Raw genomic sequence first — 25652 nt, 5'->3', positions numbered from 1 at the left:
TTAAGGATCAATGTGTTTATGCAACAAGCACCGCAGTGATGAATTCTCTGGGACCTATTCTGCAGACTCCATCTTGTCCACCCATCCTTTTTTGTCCAAGGGACAGCAGAGGTCCAAAAAAGGGGGGGATAGGGATGTGCACAGAACCAGGTGGGGGAAGTTCAAAGGCAGGGGGGGTAACATTAAGGGTGGGGCGTGCACTTATCCCTCCCTCCACTTTCCTCTCACCAGCGCTCTGTTAGTAAAGGCTCTGTTGCCTCCCTGATGCCCCATTCCCTCTTTGGCAGGAAGTGCTGGGTGCATGTGCGCATGCCGGATGTGTGCATGTGCATATCGTGCACACTAGCATGCATGTTGGGCGTGCATGAGAGCAACATGTGCATGCATGCACACCTGCCACTTCCAGCCACTTCCGGCCAAAGAGGGAACGGGGCAGCAGGGAGGTGTGCTGCCGCCCCAATGGAGCCTTTACTAAGAGCTCTGGCAGAGGGAGAGCAGAGGGAGAAGTAAGTGCATCCTCCCCCATCCTTAAAATTACCCCCCCCACCTTCGAGCCTCCAAACCGCCCAGTGTTCAAACCTGTTCAGAGGCCCATAAAAGGGCCTCCAAATAGGTTTGTGCACATCCCTAAAAGGGGAAAGCTGGCTGTCTCCACTGGGTTTCTGTCCCTTTAAATACATGAGCTGTAAGCAAGCAGCTCTTGACAATACATTCCTGTTGCCAAGCAGAGGCAGGAGGATAAGGTAGATGACAGAAGGTGGGGCTTAAGCTCCAAGGGGCAACCATGGAGAAGCACAGCCGCCCTAGAACTGACAAGCTGCTGGGCTGCTCTGAGCTGGCCTCTTGATGGTAGTGGCTGGAGCTTGGGCACAAAACTCTGGTTATAGCAGCAGCAGAATTTGGATGACACAATGGCCCCTTCCAACCTTGGTTTGCGGCAATGAAACTGAGGGGAAACCAAAGGTTCAAATTCAATTTTGGGACTGAAAGCAGTGGGGCAGTTGGGTAACAAAACTGTGGTTTCACACATTTGAACAATCAATAACAAGAACCTCTGCAACATTTTACTCCAGTTTCACGTTCTGTCTGAAGGTGGTCTATATAACTGCCATGGGGGATGAAAGGCAATCTCCAAGATATAGGGGGCCCAGGTGCTGGAGGGCCCTAAAGGTTAAGAGCGACACCTTAAATCAGACCTAGAAGCAGACTGCCAGTCAGTGCAATTGAAACAATATAGACTGCAAATACCCACATTTTCAATACCCATTAGGAGACCTGCAGTCTCATTCTAAGCTATCTGAAAGTCTTTCATCTTCAAGGCCAGCTCCTTGTGCAGCATGCTACAGTAGACAATCAATTTAATTCAAGGTGATCTGAGCTGTGAAAGGGAGAGACTGTTGTGAAGCTGAGAGGAATTGAGAACCCTCTATAGTGAACCTTTACAGGCCCTTAGCCCAACTGGGAGAGGGCAGAAAAGAGTCAGTTGGCAGGCTAATGAAAGCTTCTGGTTAGCATGGAGAGAAAAAAGTATGCTAGTATGTGTGGAGTAGAGTGGGGAAGGAGTGTTGGTTGTAGTCTTGAGAAACAGTTAAACTAATAGGGAGAGAAGGAGAGAGAGAGAGAGAGAGAGAGATATCTACTGGACATCTAAAGCTCTAGTGGAAAAGCTGAGAACCCTGGCCTGAAATTGAAGAGGAAAGCTTTGCCTGAATGGAGAAAGATAGCAGTCCAAAGGAGATGGAGAACAGACCAACAGCTACATGATAATTGGGGCTGAAGAGGAAGCTGGGACAGCAGTAGCAGCTGAAGGCATCCACCAATCCGATGGTGGATTCAGTGACTGACATCCTAAGGAAGCACACATTGAGGGACTGCACACATTGAGGGACTGCAGGAATGTACTGGGAGCCCTTGCAAAACTCCCCCACTCCCCCTGTGGACATGCTGTAACACTAGAACTCATTCTTCAGAGCCCTATCCATGCTGCAGAAGCACTCTGCAAGATCAGGAGTGTGTCTCTGTTTCTATAGAAACACATCTTACAGAGTGCTTCTGGAGCATGGGCAGCACTCCAAATGACTCTGGTGCAACAGCAAGGATGCAGGGGGGCTGAAGAGAGTTGTGTATGGGCTTCTGGTGCATCCCCACTGTCCCTCAAAGCATGTGTGCTCCATTATTCAGAATGTCAGCCACTAACCCCAAACAGATGATCAGAACAGTCAAAGGTAACAGTGTCCACCTCCTAATCCTGCACACAGACCTCCAATTGAGAACAGGAACAGTGCATGCAGACCAATGTAGCATCCAGTCACAGGAACTGTATGCGACATGCAACTAGGGGCGTAGCTAGCCCACCATGTGCGGTCCATGTGCGGCCGCGGCAGGTGCCCCAATAGCCCCGCCCCCTGCATCTGACATCAGACGCAGGGGCGTGGTCTGGCTCCCGAACGGAGCCTTGAGGAGAAGCAGCTTAACTGCTGAAGGGGCCGCGCGGCCCCTTCGGCAGTTAAACTAAGGCTGGTGCTACCTTCGCAGCGCAGCCCAGGAGCGGCTCTTCCCTGCAGGGAAGAGCTGCTTCTGGGCTGCGTTGTGAAGGCAGCATCAGTCTTAGCTCCTGAAGGGGCCATGCAGCCCCCGCTCAGGAGCTAAACTACCGCCCCAGCATCTGACATCAGACGTGGGGGGCGTGTCAGGGCCGCGAATGGCGGCTCCTGATTGAGCACGGCCCGGGTTCTTTGAACCTGTTCGCCCAATTATAGCTCTGCCCCTGCATGCAACTAAACCAGGAGCTCTCACTTCAGAAGAAAGATTTGCTCTCAGGACTATGGTTTCCAAACTTTGGTGGATCTGTCCAAATGCAGAATGCAATCTTGTGTAAAGGGAAGGGAACTTTATTTATATGTGTAAAAAAAAAAAGCTTTGAAAGCATTAGGAACATAGGAACATAAGAAGCTGCCATACACTGAGGCAATTCTCAAGACCACCCAAAAAGCGGGCTAAGGGAGCCTAGCCCGCTTTTTGGTGGCCGTGTGTTGCAACGGGAGCAGCGCGGCTCCCAGCAGCAAACCCTCCTAATTCCCCCTCCCCTTAGCCCAGGTTAGCGGAGCAAGCACTCTGCTAACCCAGGTTTTTGGTTGTGTGTTGCCGCGGCACAGCTCTGTGCCGTGGCAACACATGAGGAGACTCCAGTCAGGAGACTACAAGCAGCCTCCCAGCCTCAGGGGTCTCTCCAGGATGCGCCACGTGCTCGTGCAGGGCATCCTGGAACCTTCGGGGGCCTCACGGCCCCCGATTCCTGCAGCCCCCGCCAGCTCCATAACAGAGCTGGCAGTCATGTGGGTGGCTGAGCCAGGCACCCAGGGCTTCCTGCCTGCTCGTCTGTGGGGAGAGCGGGCTAAGCCTGCTATCCCTGCAAACCCCATAGAGGCGAGTCTCACTGATCGTGAGACTCACCTCACTGAGTCAGACCATAGGTTCATCTAGCTCAGTATTGTCTACACAGACTGGCAGCGGCTTCTCCAAGGTTGCAGGCAGGAATCTCTCTCAGCCCTATCTTGGAGATGCCAGGGAGGGAACCTGGAACCTAGATGCTCTTCCCAGAGTGTCTCCATCCCCTAAGGGATGGAGCATCTTACAGTCCTCACATAAGGTGTAGTCTCCCTTTCATATGCAAGCAAGACGGACCCTGCTTAGCTAAGGGGACAAGTCAGGCTTGCTACCACAAGACTAAGCCCTCCTCACCTACATTGTCTTCTGTAGATATTTTCATGCATAATTAGCCTATGAAAGCAACATAGCATCTTCTCTTCAGTTAGAAAATATTGAAATAAAGCTAAGGCTCTTTTTTAAAAAAAAAAAATAATGATCATATGTGCCCCCTTTGGCACAAAGCTATCACACAAAATAAGAGTTAAATTAAACCGAATATAGTTTTTAACCTCCAGATATAATGAGCAGCCCTACTTGTTACAAAGAAAGGAGCTGCCCACCAATGCCACATGATGAATTAGAACGATAACGAAAAGCTCAGACTCTTATTACTTCAAGTGTATAACATTTCATTTCTACAGGACTATTTCAAGAAATTTGTTTGAACAGGCTGATAAGAATGAAGACTTCGGTTGGGATGCACACAGATTTTTTTAACAATTATCTTTTTATTGTTTTTCAGCAAGGTAACAGAAATAGAAAAGATACATAGAAAGAAAGAAAGAAAAACATAAAAGTAACTTTACAATTAGCAGTTCTTAAACATCTCATACTTACATACATCATCGGGAGGTTCAGCAGCAATCTGTTCTCCACCTTCCAAAAAACACACACCCTCATGAAACCGCCCTTGCCAAGAATTGTAAAAACAAACAAACATAAAAAACCCCACCCAGAAATACCACTTTAATTATCCGTGTATTCTAGAAAGAAAATCCAAATCTTGGATGAGGGTGTTGACCCCGTGCTAAATTGTAAATTATGAAAGGCTCCCAAATAGAAATAAACATTTCATCTGAAGTATTCTGTAAGAAAGCAGTAACCTTAGCCACAGAGGCATATTCCCATAATTTTAATAACCACTCATCTACCTTCGGGATTATTTGTTATCTCCATTTAGCAGCATATAAGATCCTGGCTGCAGTAATCATATACAAAGACAGCTCCAAATATTTAGTAGGAATTTAGGATTTAGTCATGTTTAATCAAAACAAAAAAACAAAAACCTCTGGAGAGTAAGGGAAATTTAGGTTTAAAATTTCTTGCATCTTAATGGTGAATTTTTTTCCAGAATCATTGCGCTTTGCTACATGTCCACCACATATGATAAAATGTACCCTCATGGCTCTTACACTTCCAACAATCTCCAGAGTAATTACTATCCATCTTTGCGATCATGGGAGTAATATACTATCAAAAATACATTTTGTACTTAAAATGCTATTTGCTGTAAATTTAATGTTCACCTTCCATTGGTATTCCCATTGTTGCATATCAATTGTTCTGGTTAAATTTTGCATCCACTTGATCACACAGTCTTTTACCTGTTCTGTTTCCGAATCATATTTCAATAGCAACTTATATATCAATCCCAGTAAATGATCTGTATTTTTAGTAATTAATACTTCAAATTCTGTTAAGTCTCTAAGTTTGCCACCTTGTCTCTGTATTTCTTTCTGCACTATAATACAAATTTGTAGATATTGAAATCATGCAGGTTCATTGGAGCATTCTGAAGCAGGTGTCTGAATGGATTTCATTTTTGTTTTTCCTGTAGTTAAATTTTGCAAATTGTATGCCTTCTCTCTCCAGTGGGCAAAATTTCTAGAGTTTTCTTCTCCATGGAAAAAAATGTTTATGATAGATGCCAAAGGTGATAGCTTCGGACTTATCCTGTTCTTATATTTGTCCCAAATATGTAATAAACTACTTCTAATTGTATGGGATTTTATGTCATGATCTTTCTTTTTTATATTAGTCTATAAATACATATGTAACCCTTTTGAAAGGTTAAACCATTCCATAGCCATCATTGGACCATATGGTTCTCTGATCCAGTCCAAAATCCATGTCAAGCAACTGGCATGATTATATAATTTCAAATTAGGAATAGCCAATTCTCCCCAATCTTTTACATCTTGCATGACCCTGAACTTAATTTTTGGTTTTTTATTGGCCCAAATAAAAGAATTTATATTCCTCTGCCACATGTTCAATGTCTTATCCTTGATTTTAATCAGGATCATTTGAAATAAAAAGCTCATTTTTGGTTTTGTTTTTTTAAAAAGACCAATGCTATCCTTCCCAGCCAAGAAAGATTTAATTTTTTCCACCTGGTTAGATCTGCTATAATAAGGCTCCATGACAGTAAATAATTATTCTTGAACAGGTCTTTGTTATTCACTGTTGAATTAATCCCCAAATATTTAATTGGTTTTTTCTGTCAGTTGAAATCCAGTCTTGTCCTTCAAATATAATAGTTCTGTATCTGACAGGTTCCAAGTACGAATCTGTGTTTTGTTTTTATTATTCTTATATCCTGAAACCATGCCATAATGATTTATATGCTCCATTATTGAGTCCAAAGAGTGCTTTGATTCAGTAATTGTAAGAACTACATCATCTGCATACAATTTTATTTTATGTTCTTGATCTGCCATTTTAATTCCAGAAACTTTTTGTACCTTCCGTATTATCATCGCCAATGATTCAAGAGCTAGGATAAACAACAATGGTGAAAGGGGGCACCCTTGTCTACTACCCTTAGTGATCATGCATTTTTTTTATATCATCCCATTCACCATTATCTTTGCTGTCTGTTCCTGATACTTTGAATCCATGAAAGAAAATTAGGACCACAGTTCATTTTTTCTAATAGTCAAATCAAGATCATCAAAAGCTTTCTCCACATCCAAGAAAACCATTGCTGCTTTACTTTTATTCTTTGAAATATCATTTATTGCATTCTATATATATCTCAGATTGTCTTTCATGTATCTCTTCGGTACTTATCCTTTCTGATCCGGATGTATTATATCAATTAAAAAACCTTTCAGCCTTCCTGCCAAAATTGCCACAAAAAGTTTGTAATCCACATTCAGCAGAGAAATTGGTCTGTACGATTCTGGTCTAGTTGGATCCTTCACTTCCTTATGATTAAGAGAAATGAATGCTTCTTGCCAAGAAGAAGGCAGCATATGACAATGTAATATTTCATTCATCACTTAGGTCAATGGGCTGATTAATATTTCCTGAAAAGATTTGTAATAAACTGCAGAAAATCCATCCGGGCCTGGTGTCTTAGGCCTCAGCCGCTTTATTACTTTTTTTGTTTCTTGCTCTGAAATTGGTTTATTCAGCAGCTCTTTCTGCCGATCAGCGAACTCTGATATTTGTAAATCCTCTAAATACTGTGAAACCTTCTCAAGAGCCAGTGTTTCCTTTCTGTATAATCTGGTATAGTATTCCGTAAATTGTTCTGTATTTGAGACAAATTCTTCCCCATTCCATATTGAAGTGATGGTTCTCTTCTTCTGCTCTTTTCTCAATTGGTATGCCAATAATTTGTCAGGCTTATTACCTTTCTCAAAATATTTTTGTCTTGCAAAAGGTATGTTCTTGTTTGTCTCTTTTGTCTTTATGAGATCCATTTGTATACGGCGCTCCTTTATGCTTTGCCATATATCCATCAAGGGATTCACCTTATGAGCCATTTCTAATCTATTCAACTAGTTCAGTAAAGACTCCTTCTGTTGCTGCTAAAATTTCTTCCGCCTTGAAGTCATTGAAATAAGCAATCCCCTCATGAAGGCTTTACTGGATCCCCATACTGAGTATAATGAAACTTCAGGTGTCATATTTCTCTGGAAGAAGCTCTTTAATTCTCTTTAATTTAACTCTTTTAAGCTTAACCTCTTCCTGTGGTAACAGAAGATTATTCAGTCTCCATGTTCTTGGACCAGTAGGTTCCCTGTTAAATCTAATGATCAATGGATTATGGTCCGCATACATTAACAGTGCGACCTCCACTTCAATCAATCTGGATAACGCAGATTTTTAAGTCAAGCACATGTCAATCCTTGAATATGTTTGATGTCATTGGGGAAAAGAGATATAGTCCTTCTCCAAGGGATGTTTATATCGCCATACATCTTCTAAAGACAGGAGCACCACATAGTTAAACACATTTCTTGGCAAATTGCCAGAATTCTTCTTGTGTCCTCCTGTTTTATCAAGAACTGGCGAGAAAACTGCATTCCAATCTCCCATCACTAAAATTTCTCCTTCAGCTATCTCAAGCAGTGACTGAAAAAATTGTGCATAAAATCCAGTTTTATTGTAATTCGGAGCATAAATTGAAGCTATCGTGATTTTTTGGTGTTGTTAGGTTTAGAACTTCTGTATAATATATCTGCCAGCTTTATCTTGAGTTTGTTCCTCCAAGATCCATGGCAAATTCTTGATATAAATTGCTACTCCATTTTTTCTTATCCCCAGTGGCTATATAACTTTGGCTAAGAAATTTACAGTCCAATAAATTGGCATTACTCATCTTAATATGAGTTTCTTGAAGGCAAATGAGGTCTGCTTTTTCTTTTTCAGTTTCAAAAAGATTTTTTTCCATTTAAACTGGTTATTCAAGCCATTAACACTTACATTAAATATTTTTAATTCATCCATCATTCTAAGTAATTAACATTCTCTTGACCTGATCTATCCTTTGTCTTTCTTTCTGATCACTTTACACATCCAAATCACATCTCTGAACAGCACAAAATTGATCCTATGGGGACATAGGTTTGGGGAGCCATTGGCAAATTGCTCTTTATGGGTCTCCTCCTACCAAAACGCATTGCTGTACCATCACCAATTGAAGGCTATGAGCACAGTGGTGGACTAAGGATCAGCAGTGAACCCTGGGTCCTCAGCAGCTGTCCTGTGCCACTGATCCTTGAAGCCATTGCCAGTCCTACACAGGCATATGCTCTTATCTGAAATTGGTTTAAAATTGTATCATATTTCTTATTAGACAAGATGTAAGTAATAATATGCAATACAGGGCCTCCCACTCCTACAGTTTTTGGTAGTTATACAACAGATTCATCTAGCCTCCTCTTTACCGGTCTTTAAATCCTTACTGAAGACCTTTCTTTTCCGCTGGGCATTTGCCCTGTAGTTTACTTTATTTCTTTTCCATTATCTATTTTAGTTTGCAATGTTTAATGTAATTTTTAATTGTAATTTTTAATGTTACCTTATTTACATGTCATTGTACACCACCCGGAGTCTTTGGAATGGGTGGTATATTAAATGCATCTAATAAATAAATAAATAAATAAATAAATAAATAAATAAAATGTAAATTATTCACGTCCAGATTCTTCTGGCAGCTGAAAGACTAAGCAATAGTCTTAGTGTAAAATAAGATTTCATGGACTACAGTCCACGTCATCAAATGAAGATTGTAGTCTACAAAAGCTTATGCTATAATGAATTGGTGAGTTGTTATGACTGCCCCCCACTCCAAATCAAGACTCACTGGTTACAATTAGACTGTTGCATGCTATTACTCACCTATAAAATACCATACATGTGTATATTCAGGGATACATGAATATTTGTGCTTTTGGGGGTATTAATCCGTAGCACTAAAAACAAGACTGTTGTTTTTAGTGCTACAGATTAACACAGGTACCTTTCTGGAAGTAATTATTTACATTGGAACATGAAAAACACATATATTTCATATGTCAGTAGTAGCATACAACAGTCTAATTGTAACCAGTGAGCCCTGCTTGGGGGGAGGGGGGACAGTGCAGGCAGCAGAATATACCTTTAAAAAGCAGGAAACTCACTCCCAACCACCACACCCCCAGCCGTTCAGCTGACCTCCATGCATGCATGGCAGCCATTTGAGGGGAAATCTGCCATTCTGAGCCCTCACATTGTTCTATTCTACAATCCTTGTCTTCTTGGTTCCATGTAATATTCTAATTTTCTGAGATTGTGGATTTGGGGTTTTCATGAGCTGTACGCCATGATCATCACAATTATAACAAATTAAGGCTTGACTTATCTCGCTTTACATGTAATGCGTCTGTCTCATATATCAGTTTCACCTTTTAATTTGCATTACTGAAATTAATGGACTTTTGCACGATATTCTAATTTTCTGAGTTTCACCTGTAAATAAGATGGTTTCCTGTCCCCAAAAGGCTCACAGTCTAAAAAGAAACATAAGGCAGACAATGACAATTATGATACGAAGAATATTTATATACAGCTTTTCAACCAAAGTTCTCAAAGCAGTTTACATATACATACATACATACATACATACATACATACATACATACATACACAATGACTCCCTGTCCCCAGAGGGCTCACAATCTAAAGAAGAAATATAAGACAGACACCAGCAACAGCCACTGGAAGAATGTTGTGTTGGGGATAGATAGGGCCAGTTGCTCTCCCCCTACTAAATAAAGAGAATCATATTTGTAAAAGGTGTCGCTTTGGTCTGTTAGCAGTGGACACCAGCAACATCCCCTGGAGGAATGCTGAGCTGAGGTTGAACAGGGACAGTCGCTCTCCCCCTGCTAAATATAAGAGAATCGCCACTTAAAAAGGTGTGTCTTTGTACATTTAGCGGAGGTTACATGTGAACCATATACACATCTGAACCATCAAAAGATGTTACTCAGCAAGCAGGGTGCCAATTGCTCTCCAATCCAATGCAATTTCCTACTCTCCACTTTAAATTTGGAAAGACACAATAATTAACCTTCACCATTGCCTGGTTGTCCCTGAAACTGTTGCATAGGGAGCATATTCACTAATCACTTGGCGGATTCACAGTTCATAGCAATGAAGCGATGAATAGACATACATACCATTAAAATGCAAATAATAAACCGCAGAACCCGAGCCTTCATTACCATACTATAGGAACATATTTGGCTTGGACAGACATATGAACAAAAAGTGTCCCTGTCCTCTCTCTGATTTTCACTTTCAAGAATCCTGTTTTCAAAAGAGATATTAACCTCCCCAAATGGAAAAAAAAGAGCTGACAAAAGGAGGCACAAGCAGGCCTGACAGCCACATTCTTTAGACTTGAGGCTTGGCTGGTTTCCAGCCTTCCTATAGGATTACTGCAGGGTATAAAGGGCCTCAGTACTACTTAAACAGCCAAGCAGTCAACAGCTGTCAGGCTGCCAACAAACTGTCTTTTCAGGCAGAAGCCATGCATGCTGTCACCAGCTACTTTCACACAAATGTAGTGAACCAATAGCAAGCATGTCTTTTGACTTGGTTATTAACAGATCACTGTAGGGGACAGATGAATGGGAATCAGCGCTTTGCTGTTTGACAGCAGTTGAGGGGGAGAAGAGGCATGAAAATCATAAAGGTGTGTGGCCTGGTTTCTGGAGTAGAAAATTACCATTCACTCCCAGACCTGGAAAGAAGCTGCAAAAGGCTGGTATTGCTTCACTTCAGGCCACAAGTTTATTTACAGCAGCATTGTGACATAAGCAGTTGATACTAAGAAAGAACTGCACACTCACTCAGTGCAGGTATTGCGTCCTCTCTTGAGCAATCAGGACAAAATGCCTGCCTGCACTGGAGTCAGATATAGCCAATGGAGGCACCCCATTGGTACCTTGCCCATTTATGGCCTCCAATAATTCCAGCTCTTGATGGGAGGATCCTTGACATGAGATTCTTTATTGACCCGAGGATCTAGGAACTTCAGCTTGCTTGTTTGTCCTCTGGGCAAACATGCCAGATGCTACTGCTCCAAGTGGGTTAATGAGCAACCTGAAGTTGCTAGATTGTGATACAGACCAAACTGGATCAGTTCTCCAGCAAAGCCTACAAAGTTCATGGTTACTTTGATGAGATGCCTTACCACTATCAACTAGACGCTTTCAAGTTTCCTTCCCTCACCCCCACCCCCACCCACCCCCCACCAACCACCACTCTGCTGGGTCTTACTCTAAAATCATGATAATTTTATTAGCCTAATTACTTCCTCTCCTACATTACTGTGCCTTGTTTACTGGCAGTGATGAGGAAGGTGTTTTATAGCTATTTCCCTCATACACACAAGGAAATCTTATGTAGATTTAACTAACGGTTTATTCAGCAACAACTCCATTTTCTCCTTCGCCTCCCTTTTCCTTTCTGTCTCCTCCTCCACACTCTCTACAGGATCCCCCCTGGGACAAATGTTGAATCAAACAAACTCAAGCAAAAGATTACCGGATATAATACAACAAAAGAAGGCAGTGTGGCATGGACAACTATAGGGACAATTATGAGCCACAGGAAAATTTCTCTTCCTGTCAATCACTCTACCAGACTCAAGTAGGGTGCCAAGTATAATGGACTGTATTGGACTTACTTGGGTGAGGTGGAGCACTAAACACTTCAAAATACCCAGCTTCCTGTCAGTGTGGATTTGAAAAATATGTAAGGAACATGAAGTATTAACATTTGGGCTCTTAAAATATTACTTTCTATTCCTTGGAGACTATCTTGTTACACACATTAAAAGAGAATGGGGCTTGTATGTATGTATATGTATATATAATGTATGTATGTATGTAAATATATATAAAATCATATATCATGTATACCACAGATATCTCATTATGCAATCATTTCATCACATTATTTTAACCATATCTTCACATAAGGGGCTAACCCTAACCCTAACCCTAACCCCTGCTAACTGGGCAAAGAGGCACCTTTTACCGTGGTGATTCTCTTTATTTAGCAGGGGGAGAGTAACTGGCCCTATCCACCCCCAGCATAGTACTTCCAGTGACTGTCGCTGGTATGTGTCTTATGTTTCTTTTTAGAATGTGAGCCCTTTGGGGACAGGAAGCCATCTTATTTGTTATTTCTCTTTGTAAACCGCCCTGAGCCATTTTTGGAAGGGCGGTATAGAAATCGAATTATTATTGTTGTTGTTGTTGTTGTTGTTGTTATTCTATGCTTTAAATCAAGTATCCATATTTGAAGACTTTGGTTTAAACTGACTGTTGCTAACAGTCTCTGACAAAGCCTTTTAAATGAAAAAGGCAAGTTAGACCAGCTACCTGTATGGGTCAGTTAGATGAATTTTGATGGGTAAGGGTCATTTATGCAAATCAGGTACTGTAACGAGCTGATTTTCTAATGGGGAAAAGCTCAAGAGCACAGATAGCTGAGAGTTCGCCATTCGGTCATAGTCAACTGACAGTGATATCATTTAATCCAGATACATTTCTGCAAGTCAGTGTTTCATAATGTCAGCAGTTCATAATATTTGCAATTAAAGTAATATTAATCAATTATTACTTATATTCTAAAATAATGTCTTTCTGATTGGGATGGGTGGTGTCTTCTAATTAGATGTGGCCTATCAAAACTTAACAAGTACTCCAAAACATGTCCTTGGGAGGCTAATACCTTACCCTGAGATGAGATATTGATTATAAGAGTTTAAGCCATGGATTTTATTAGATACTTTTTTCCCCTTGGGGGAATTTTCCCTTTTGGGGGGACCTTTCCCCCTTTGAAGAATCTTTCCTCTCAATTTTTCTCTCTCTTTTTCTCCATTTTCCCTAGCTTTAGACTTCAAGCTCTGGCTATAGTCTTTATTTTTATTTTTCATTGGGTCTTCTGTGTTGAGTTTTATTTTTGTATGCAATTTGCTGAGACCAATCTGCAGACTGATTTGGCAGGAGTAATGAGATTCCTACTGAATTCCTTAATATATTTAGACTTCTTAAGATCAGAACTTCTAACCTATTCTAAATGTAACTTAAATAAGAATGTTAATTTGATAGCTGGAGATTGTGCTTCATTTTCTGGGCAGTGGACCAATAGCTGGTCAGAACTCAATAACCTCATAGCTAAATTTTGACTATTGGAGAATATAAGGAATTAGGAGTTAAAAAAAATCCCAAAATGGAATTTGCAGCCTCCCGACGGGGGTCTCCTTGTGTGTTGCCGCAGTGTGGAGCAGCAGTACACACTACAGCAATACACATTGCCGCAGCAATACACAGTCGGAAAACCCAGGTTAGAGGAGTGCTCGCTCCGCTAACCTGAGCTAAGGGGAGGGGTATTTAAGCGGGTTACCTGTGTTGGGGAACTGGGCGCAGGCGAGCCCGGTGGTTCCCACAGTCTGTGGAAAGCAGGCTAAATTCCCTTAGCCCGCTTTCCACTGATCGTGAGAATCGCCTCAGTATTAAGAACTCAAAAGGCTTTATTATTAAAATAGGAGATAAATTGGAGCAAATGGGGAAAAATAGAAAGATGCGTTTCAGTCTTATTAAGACACCCAGGCAACACAGAGTGAAAAGAAGAGGAAGCTAAAGCAAACTGACTACAATTACTGTCCCTACTATAGCTTTTATCCTGGTCCTTGGGGGCTGTTATACTCACAGGCCTCCAAGTCACCTTCTCAGCTCAATCTGAGTAAGGCCTCAGGGAGAGGGACAGAGAGGGAGAGGGACAGAGAGGCCCAGAAGAGACTCACAAAAGAAAGAAACTCCTCCTCCCAAAATGAGATGGGGAAGCCAACTTTTGATTCAATTTGTTCCCATGTTGGAGACTGTAGCCCATTACAAGGTTTGGTTTGTGGCCTGTCCCTGATGTCACCTATCCCAGCAACTAGGCCCAGACTCTGCTAACCCTTTGCACACAACAACATGCATTTTACTATTCTCTCCCTTATATGAAGCTTTCCTTTCAAGAGGCAGTGCCCATTCATACAGCATATGCTTGGCCATGAACCTTTAAACATGCTCCTTTTCTGTCTAAATGCTGCAACCCTAGACTTGCCCATGGCTCATACTTGGCAGGCTAATTTATTTAAGTGTTGCAAGGCAACATGTGTCTGTAGGAGGAAGTGTACCACATCATCTCTCTCAGCAGACAGGAAAACAAAGGCATACCCTGCTAGATTTTGATTTGCCCTAAAAGCAAATCATTGTTTTAGACAGGTTGCTAATGAATCATTTCCATGAGAGTCCATGCCACACATTCTGCATGTGTGCATGGTCCTAAAAATGGAATATAGCCTATTATATATAAACATATGAAAAAAGTATATCATACCTGTATTTTATATAAGCTCTACACAATATTAATCCTATACTTATGCAATAATATAGTAATACAAACTGGACTATTAAAACACTTGCACTGGGATGAATCTCAGTAATATTAGTTTACTCCATGCCTGTATAAATACTCCGTAAATTGGATTAAAAGTGTTGTGTGAATTATGTTGTATGTGTATAACATAATTGCATGTGTATTTCAAAACATACACACACACACACACACACACACACCACGGTAATGTTATAATCAATAGCTGATCATCATTACCAGTGCAATGTTCTAAACAATAGTTTTCCCTTGGGCACCTGATATTATTTTTTTACTTAGCTGCCACATATGTAATCCCTCTTTAAAATATTTGGAGCCATTTTAAAGAGGGAAGTAGCGTTCGAGAGCTCCCTTAAGAAAAACACAACCAACTCTTCAGGATGGGTTGAAGTAGCATTACATAGAACAGGGGTGAGGAACCTTGGCCCTCCAGCTGTTTTTGAACTACAACTCCCACCATCCCCAGCCACAATAGTGGCTGGGGATGATGGGGGTTGTAGTTCAACAACAGCTGGGGTGCCAAGGTTCCCCACCCCTGACATAGAACCAAAGCAATCTGAGATCCTCATTGGTAATAGTCATAATGTTACAGCAGCTTTGCGAATATGACCTTCAACTTTTAGGTAGCAAAAAGGAGAATGTCAGATTTGAAATTCAGGTCACTTTCAGAGACTATAAAAGCCGCCACAAGTAACTACAGAATGAATTATTTGTGCCTTGATAAGCATGGTCCACTACTTGCTGCTCCAAAGAAAAGAAATATGGAATGAATGGCCACATGGCCCACTCCTTGATCACAATCCTGTTATTAAGCATAGCTAATAGGACACATAACATGAAATCAATCGATTCCTTGGACAATGTTGTGGGTCTAGGTTCAGCTTTGCAGAAGCCAACTTTGTGATAAATTGCCATGTGAAACTGAGAGGTAGGGGGCAAAGACAGTCTTGTCTCTGGGAACTCAGTCATAAGTCTACACCGCTACATGACTTTTATGCTTCCTGTGCTGCTGACTTGTTCATATCTCTTTGAAACTGCTACATTATTTGTCATCACCAAGTTACAGATGTGAGAGAGAGACAAAGGAGTAACTTCCAGTCATAAGGGGAAACTGTCAATGCTCTGCAGCTGACCAATTGTATTTAGGGGCTGAGATCCTAACAAAGTCCATATGCTTCAAGCCCTCATGCAACTCCCTCAGTATTCTAGTGTACGCACTATTGTGCCACAGCCCTAATGCTTCCAAGCACTGCCCATATTCCAGAAGTGCTCTGCAAGATCGGAAATACATTGCTGATGCTCAGCGGCATGTTTCTGATCTTACGGAGTGCTTCCAGAACGTGATCAGCACTCTGAAGTATTGGGGTCGGTTCTGGCACAACATGGAGGGGATTGTGCAAGGCTTCCTGCTCATGCTCGCATGGGTTTGAAGCTCGCATGGGTTTGAAGCACACATGCTTCATTAGTCAGGATGTCAGCCAGGGGTGGTTAGCTCAAACTCTACAACATAAAACCTCTCATCTGTCAATGTAGCATGCAATATTCTCAAGGCCAAAACTGCTCGATGTCCAAAATCTCTAAAGTTGATTTGATGGCAGAAATGTCTGGGAACTCTAGCCGAACACCTGAATAGTTGCAATGTGCCAGGGAATATGCACAATCTATTTAATTATTTAATTTGCATATATATATGTGCCCCATATACAAATCTCTGGGCAGTTTATAGACTAAAAACACAAAACAGCAGTTTCAAGAGAAACTATGCAGGAAGGGGTTTCTTTTTATCAAGTCAAGCCATTGTTCTGTCTAGCTCAGTATTGTACTGGCATGGGATGTTCTGATGCAAAGGAGATGTTCTTCCACTGAGCTTTGGCCCTTGCTCATCTTGCAGCTCTTTGGTAATGACCAGGTTTCCAAGACTTGTCTCTACCACCAAACTTCTCAAGTCATATTTCCGATGTAAAAGGGACATTTTATTTGAGTGTAATGAAATGAATTAAATATTTCTGTCTGGCTCTTTACATGGAAAGAGCTATACATAAAGGGATAGTTCAGTCTAAATATCCCCTTGAGTTGCACCTTCAGGGCAATTCACAAGGAATACATGATATATTGTCATTTTAGAGGCTTTTTTAAAAAGAGCTTTCTGCTAGGACAGACACTCGTTCTTTGACAAACATAAATGGATTTCTTCTATCTTGGACTATCACTCCTGGAAAATGTGAAAGGATTGCCAATTATGAATCAAGTAGCTGTTGCAGATTTACCAACAAGTAAGTCCAAATGTTGCCAAATGGACTCAGAGATTCACAAAAATGTGCAAAGTTTATGATGTCAGGTTACACGTCAACTAATATAGAACAATTGGTCTGAACAAGGGTAACAAGTAGGGGCCTGGTACAATGTATTCCCCAGATGCTTCTAGGAATGCTCAGTTCTCCAGACATCCTGGAACAGAAGCTGTGTTGTGTTACTCAGGGCTCAAAGCAGGTGGGGGGGGGGTGAAAAGAGAAAAAGCACACCTTCTTTCTTTCCTGCCGTTCTGAAACCTTTCCCCTCTGTGCTATAGGTTCAGGATTCAGGTTCAGGGCTGGTTGACAACTCCAATCTTGAACATTTATCACTATGTAAGCAAGAAGTTTTTGAAGAAGAGTAGAGAAAAGGGAAGTATCCTTTTCCCTTCACTCCCTCCTAAAAGCTCCCTATGCACTGCAGGGCAGAGACTTTTCCAAATTAATGGCAAGTATTTCCCTGACCCTAATCCCCACTCTTTCCCAGATTGTTAGGGGATTAAGTAGAAGGCCCATTTTATTTTTCTTGTTAGACTGGCACACTCAATATTCCATACATCTTGCAAGTGACTGCACATGGGTTCTCAGTGGGTCATTTCCCACGCTTCTCATAATCATTCCCTCCAGTACTGGACTTGTGTGGCCTGGTGCTTACCAGCTGGCTACAAAGCAAGCTGCCATAAAACAAGGTTGTAGTTTTTGCATATTTGGAAGGGGGACTCCCCAGGTATGCAGAAGTACATTTTGGTTTTGGGAAGCCACATTTTGCTGCCAAACTTATAGGTCCTGGACCACCCAAGTTTGATATTAGAGGGGATGATACTTGGGCCACCTTCGGACATCACGCCAAACCTCAGACAACTATGCCAGAGGTTTAGATTAACGGTTGTCTGAATTTGGTTGTCTGAATCCTAGGTTCCATCCAAAAAGTGCCCCAAGGTTTTAGGTCACAAACCTGAATTGTCACCTCAGTTGCTCTTTGGTTTCATGGGGATAACTCAGGTTAGAATGTGGTGGTATGTCATCTGAAGGCTGCCACTGTTTCTAACTGGAGTTGAGGATAGGAAGCTACTCCCTCTCTCCATAGCTGGTTGGCTGCTGTGGCTGTCCATCATTAGATGGAGGAAGCCTGCACAGCCAGTTCCCTCCTCAATCAGTCTCCCACATTTCAGAGCACTGCGGGTCCAATGGCCCCACAGTTTCCCATTATGTTAAAAGACAGCCATTGACCTTTTAACATAATGATAAAGATAAGGTGATCTTTGACCTTAATTTCACATTAAAAAGGTGGACAAAATCCATCTTGTCCTGTTTTGAGAGGTGGCATTGGGTGAAGAAAGAAAGGTCTTATATGTAACAATTGGGATATTTATGGTGCACACTGAAAATCACTTTACATGGATTACAATCTAACCACCGTTTTGTACTCACAATTAGGATGGTTAGAGTTTTTAACATTTCATTTAGTACTGCTGTGCAGAAGCCAGTTTCTAATCTATATAAATAATTGTGAGCATGGAATCAGGAGAGAGTAATTATGCTGGGTTAATTAATTCAGCCCAAAAGAAAGTGATATTATGTTTGTGTCCTTAGATAGTAATATCTGCTTTTTTAAAAGTGTAAGCCACTTTTTTTTAAAGTACTCAGCTTTGTAGAATATAGAAGCACCAAAAAAACCCTGATATTTTAGGAATACTAAAAATGCCCCTACTGGTTTGCGTCTCAAAATGTGCTTCTTCCCACCCACCCACCCACTGCTAATAAGCTTTAAAAATGCATGTAATTTACAAAAGAGCTAGTAATAATGCTTGATTAAGAGAAACAATTTTCTAATATCAGCTGATTGCAGTTTACACAATGGCAGGGGGCTGAAGCTCAATTATTTGCTGATAATTCAGCTGAGCTCCTCAATGTACTAAAAAGAGCACTCTGCTCAAAAAGGCTTTTGCACTCAATGCGTATCACAAGAAACAATAATGGATTGTGCCGGTCACAGGAGCTTATTGAAAGCTTCATCTTGGAATGTTAACCAAATGTCATTATTGTGGAATTAATTGCCATCTGAGGACCCTGAGAGAGATGTACCATCCTTTCAGTTTTGCTCCAAATAACCACCGTTCTGCCTTCTAAATTACTGCAAAGCTTTAAAAACTCTAAGATGCAATAAAAATACATGGCACTTCATTTTTTAAAGCAAAACAATACAAAAAGATACTCTAGTATACATAGTTTGACATGAAACACAGAAAAGGCTACATGAGATAAATTCTACCCCAAAAATGTGATTCAAAGAACTTAAAGTGACAAGTAATATGTCTGTAAGCTGTTTTATTGCAAAATTCATCATGGGTTCTGCTGCACCCAATTGTGGAAAGAGATGAAATGAAATGTAAGGTTACAAAAACAGCATTTTTGTAAACTGTATCCTTAATACCCATCTGTGGTTGAGATGAGAATTAAAATATTTAACATTCTAAACTGTAAATGGAGAGAAAGCCAGTTGCAACCAAGTAGGATTGTTAAAGGTGGGGAAAAATCAGATATCATATGAAATATTCTGCTTTCATGTTATTCTGTGGCATCAGACATAATTACTTTGCCTGACTTGATTAATCTTAGAGAATTACTGTCAAGCTATATTTGGCTGAGATCAGTTTCTATGAAACTGATTCATAGTTTTAGAACTAAGTAAAAAAAGATAAATCCATCTGCTGTCTTTCATCTCACCTTTTTCTGAAACCCTCTAGGATGAGAAGTGTAGAATTTTTTTAATCTGCTCTACTTTCAAAACATCAAAACATCATTTTTGCAGGTTCCATACACATATGCATGCTACAGTTACAAAACATTAATTCTCAACTTTGAAAGCTATACATGCAATAAAAGCTATACATGCAAGAATATCACATATTCAAATATTCCTTAGCTTTCCAACTTTAGAGAACTGTAGTTTTGAGTGAAATGTCCCAAGCAAGTTCTTAAATGCTTTACTTACTTACTGTAACTTGGCTGAAGTTTATGCAAATCAACCTAAACATTACACACATGTGTTTCTTGACATTCTTAAGTTAAAAGTAGAGGTGTTCACAAAGTGGATTTTGTGTTCCTACTTCAAGCTCGAAATGAAATGCAAATTCCTCGAATCAATCTGGTGAAACGCTCAAAATGTTTCAAATTAGTTTTGAGTGCTTCAGCCATAGGGAACAACGGGGAACTCAAAACACTCAATGATTCCCTGTGGGTAGGTCCTAGGAATACCAAAGTGCACTGTGTGGTAAGGCATGATCTACCACCAATCCCACAAAAGACAAGGGCAAGCAAGCAATTTGAAAACTAACCTTTCCCCCAACCCCCCTAGAATGCTATGGGGAAAGGAATCACTGTTTGCATATTCCTTTTGTGGGTTGGGTGATAGGTAGCACCCATGATGCCATACCACACAACCCACTTTGGTGTCCCTAGGACCTATCCATGGGGAACAATGGGGTGTTTTGAGTTTCCAATTGTTACTTAAGGCTGATACAAGCAAGTATACAATTTTGCAACCATACCTTGAAAAATACTGTAAGCACACAGTAAAAGGGAATCTGTTCCTCCTGACATAGAACACACATTTTTTTTTCAAACACAGTCCAAAAATGACCAAAAAAGAACCACTGACCCAGAAAACAGTCCACTGCCAGCCACAGAGCCCACGCTGCAGTAACATAATTGGCACAAGTTGTTCTCTCACACATAATTATGACTCCTTTCTTCAGCACTGAAAAAGTTGCCACAGCACAGAAGCACCCTTAGTAGCTATGAGCATAGTGAGGTCAATTACAGCAATGTCTTCAGCCACATTTTGACTGAGTACACCTTGCAATGCAGAATGCAGAGCAGGCCAGAGTGGTGAGTGAAGCACAAGTTAGTCTCAAGGCCAGAAAATATTACACAAGGAGAGAGAGAGAGAGAGAGAGAGAGAGAGAGAGATGAGCTGCCACTGTCCATTTTTCACCACAACACTATCTCATGTCATGAACAAACCAAACCACCTCAGGCAGGTACCTAAATTATGCCTTTGTCAATCTGAGATCCAGCAAAACAAGATAGTTATAGCAGCAATAGCATAGCAAGCATATTATATTTACTCCGTGCTGAGAAAACAAAAACCATCAAACCTTCCTTCATTCCATCCTGCCTGCCACAGAGAGACAGGAGGTCAGAGCAGTCATGGCCTGATGGGCCAGTGGTCTGAAAGAAACAAAGCTTATACTCTTACCATAAGAAGAACTCTTCTTTCTTCTCTTCTTCTACAGTGTGCATCTCTGCTTGCTTGGCTGTCTCTAGATAACACCCTGGCCTCAGATTAGTGCTGGTCCCTGGCTGACAGCTTGATACATGGGTCAGGGCACCAGTCCATCATCTCATAATTGGCCATTGTGATGTTGTGCATGCATATCTGCATATGTCAGCAGCACTAATAGGCAGACTGTGACATATCTGGTTCAGGGGTTGGCCAGGGTGGAGCAAGTTACCTGTGATGTTGCAGTGGGTGGGGGGTGACCATGAGTCACTCACGCCCCATGGCCAGCTCTGGATATCCCAAAAGGAGGAGGTTGGCCAGCCACTCCACCAAATCGCCATCCAAGTGTGCATGATGGTGTGTCACCACATCCCTGGAGAACACCCTCTTGCTCTGGACACTGGCAGGTGGGCATGAGAGGAACATCCAGCAACCATGGCCAAGTCCAGCCAGACTTCGCAATGTGTTGCCCAAAACTGGATCAGCTCCATCTCCCAGCCTGCCACCAGCTCCTGAAGGACTGCAGAACACACTGCTCAGCATTGCTGAAGGGCTCGGTGGGCTCCTCCCAAACCCCTGGCAAGGTGCCAAAGAACCCCTCAGTGAACATGTTCCACTGGGTGAAACATGGAGGCGGAACTACCAGCTCACTAGGCCCTGCCAGGGACACTGTGCTGCTGGACTGGGAAACGGTGGTGATGCTGCACCTAGGGGTGGACTGCACTCTAGCAGTAGGTACTCCAGCACCCTCCTCCTGGTCACACCCCAGCCTCCTCTCCTCTGCTCGCCTGAACTCTTTGACTAGGAGGTCCCTCCAACTGGGGAGCTCATCTGGGGTGACCACTTTGCACTTCATCCTTGGGTCACATAGGCAAGACAAAACATGTGCTGCCAATGCACCCAAGGATGTCCTGTGCCTATCCACCACTCCACTCCTCAGCCAACCTTCCAAGGCAATTGCTTCCTCAGTGGTCAGACTGGAGCAAACCCATCATCTTCTAAGGCAAACAGTGGCAGGCAAAGCCTGGATCAGCATTGCTGTCTTGGCACACAAGCCATTCCTAGCAAGACAACCTCGGAAAGGAGCCTTGGCTGCCAAGACAACCTCAGAAAGGAGCAACAATGCCTGGTTGAATAGCTTGCACACTTCCAAGCCATGCCTCCTTGCCAGGGTGTGAATGGATGGCTCTTGCTTCTGCAGGCACTGGAGCAAGAGAAAGGTGGATTTCCACCAGAGACCAGAGCATCCTGAGGGATCACGTATTCAGGTAGGCCCAGCTCAAGCTGCCTCTTCTTCAGCATCTGCCTACCCTTTTCGCTCCGATGGAAGAAAGCTGCATCTTGCAGCCCAGCACCTAAAGAGGGGATGTCTCTCCTGGCCTCAGCTCCAGAAGGGCCAAGCACATCCCACATGACAAGGATCAGAGTGTGCACCACACAACAGATGGACATGAACTGAATCTGCTTGGCTGCCCTGGTTATGTTTGCTGCATTGTCTGTCACCATGAACCCCTTGCAAAGGTTTGGGTGCCCAGACAGTCATCGCTCCCCTTGGCAGTTCATGGAAAGAACAGCTCCTTTGCCGTGTGGTTAGTGTCCAGCACCTCCACATGCAGCACTATCCACTTGTGCTTTGCTGCATGGAAGGGGCTGGCCATGCCACCAGCAGCAGATATCCACTCACTCTCCTGACCCCACCAGTGTGCCATGAGGGATAGGAAAGCAACGTGCCTCCCACTGTGGCTGGTCCACAGATCTGCAGTGAAGTGCACACTGGTGTCAAGTGCTGCTGCACACAGCAGACCTGACATGGCCTCCCTGAATGACAGGTACAGAGAGGACACCACTTACCCGCTGAAAGTGGTGCATGAGGGATCTTGTAGTCAGGGGCAAGCAGTAGGTGCAGCTGGCAAAAACCAGTGTTTTCCACCACCTGGAATGGCTAATCATCCAAAGCAATCATCTCAGGAATGGCCTGGGTGATGAGACACCCACTGCGCAGGCAACGCCCCCTGTTTGGGAGCAGGCGCCTTGCTGCTGCTAGTTGAGGGCACACCAGGCCTATTACTACTGGCAGGAGAAGGGACCCCTGGGTGATGCCACCACAGGTGCAGCAGTATCCCCAACATCATAAGACATTTTGGGTCCTTGCCCCTGCTGACCAGTGCTCCGCAGTTGGTACAGACGGCATGATGTGTATCACCATGGCAGAGCTCAAAATGGTCCTATATCATGCTGCCATCAGTCTGGGACCATTTCAGTGGTGGTGGTACTGGGGTTGCTGGTTTATTCTGGGGGGCACCTCCATCACCGCCCTTAGTCCAGGGCTGAGAAGGTCCAGGAACGTGCCCTCAAAAGAAGATTGGTTGATAAAAATTTTGGAATATGCTGAGATGGCAAAACTTACAGCACTTATAAGGGATGAAAACTTGGAATGTTTCAAAGAAGATTGGGAACCATTCTTACTTTACTTAAAGAATTATTTTTCCAATATGGACCTTTCAGCAGGGTTTGAAATTTAGTAACAGCAGGTTGGGCAGGGAAAAATCGAGTTTTCAATGTGGAGTGTATACGTTTTGAATTATTATAGGAATGGTAGATTTGTATAGCTAATATAAACCGTTCAGACTGGTAAGCGGGAAGTCAATATTTACTTAATTAAATGTAATTTGATTGTTAAGATATTGTAAAAACCAATAAAAAAAATTTGAGAAGGTCCAGGAACAGGAAGCACAATAACTTCCTCCTACTCCTCCTCAGTCTCAGACCTGGGGCGGGGGGGTGCGACACTGCCAGGGGAGATTGGGGAGAATGGTGAGAGTGACCTGGCTGGTCTAGTCACAGCCAACACAATCACCTCCTCCTCCGCTGCCACAAGAAGATCTTCCCTGACTGGCAGGACCTCCCCACTAATTCTACCTCAGCCACCATCGGCAGCTGAATTGTGGGACTAGGCACCTCCAGAAAGTTGAGCCTGCATGGTACTGCAGCAGTGGGGATGAGTTGGAGAGTAGGCCCCTCTTGCCATTTCCCATAATGACCAGCAGCATCACCCATCCCTGTCTGGCACTCTGCTCCTGGCTCTGCCTTGCACTCTTCCAGACATCTTGGGGTTCTGTAAACTATTGAAGCCCTAACACTGATGGGTGGGGCACCTTTAAGGCGGGCATTTTAAAAAGGGGTGTGGGGGTCAGAGGCGGTCTATTTATACTGTATGTGCACCACACATGCAGCACTGTATGTGTCTATAGCACTGTAGTGCTATAACACAGAGAATCTAGAAAAATTAACCCCTTCCCCAAATAAAGGAGCAGGCTTTATTTATCTTTTGGGAGGGGGATCCTGTTTTTGGAGGACAGCAAGCAACAATGGGGCAAGTCTAAGGGAAGGGAAGGGGGATTGCTGTGGTCTGTCTAAAACCAACCCTCCTGTCCTACAGCCCTATGTACTATCTGGCTAGTACCCTTCCCCAAACTAGGCCCTATTTAAAGAGGTCTAACCTGGCCAAGGTTGGGGTGCTTACTTTCTGGTGAGTGACATCTTCTGATGGAGTATGACCAGGTACTGCTCTCAGAGGCACTCAGGCAGTGCACATACTCTGGGACTAAAGAGCTGGGTGGGGGGCAGGTGGGTGTCAGCCAGGTGGGCACCCATCCACCCAAAGTATTAAAAAAAGAAAAGGCAGACGGCAGCAAAGGTGATATCTCTTGGGGCTGCAAAAGGAAAAAAAAGTCTCAGCACAGCACCCCAATTATTAAAGCCACTATAAAGCCAGCTACAAGAAGAAGAAGAAAAGGGGGGGGGCGGATCTACATCCACACCCAATAAAAGCCACTGGGGCTGCTAGTACAATTAAAAACAAATAGGGGGGGGAAATTGGCACTGCAAAGAGAAAGAGAGAGACGGACAGACAGACAGTCCACCAGTCTCACTCCATGCTGCAGTGCTGCTGATGCTTCCTCCTCTGAGAGGCACAATAAAAGAGAGAGCTCTCTGGCCTCCCAGTCCCTTAAATACATTTTGGCTTCCCCCTCCCTCCCCTCAGCCAATGTGGGCACAGTTGCCCATGACAACATTTGATTTGCATGATAACAAGCTAGCAAGGAGATCACAAGCCAGTCAGAAGCCAGTGCCAGAAAACCAATTAGCAAGGGGGAAACAGCCCACCAAAATGGTGCTTGAATCACTCGAAATGATTTGAGCTTGAAATAGGGTAGTTTTGTTTTGAGCTTGAAACAGGCCCTTAAAATTAAGGATGATTCGTCTCAAGCTCGAAGCACTCAGAACAACTGTTTTGAGCTCGGATCATTTCCTCTGCTAACTGAGCAAAGTGGCACCTTTTAAGTGATGATTCTCTTTACTGAGCAGGGGGAGAGCAACTGGCCCTATCCATCCCCAGCACAGCATCCCTC

This window comes from Hemicordylus capensis, chromosome 5, assembly GCF_027244095.1.
Source record: "Hemicordylus capensis ecotype Gifberg chromosome 5, rHemCap1.1.pri, whole genome shotgun sequence".
Classification (NCBI taxonomy): Eukaryota; Metazoa; Chordata; class Lepidosauria; order Squamata; family Cordylidae; genus Hemicordylus; species Hemicordylus capensis.
The sequence above is the reverse complement of the archived record's forward strand: the minus strand, read 5'-3'. Positions refer to the sequence as shown.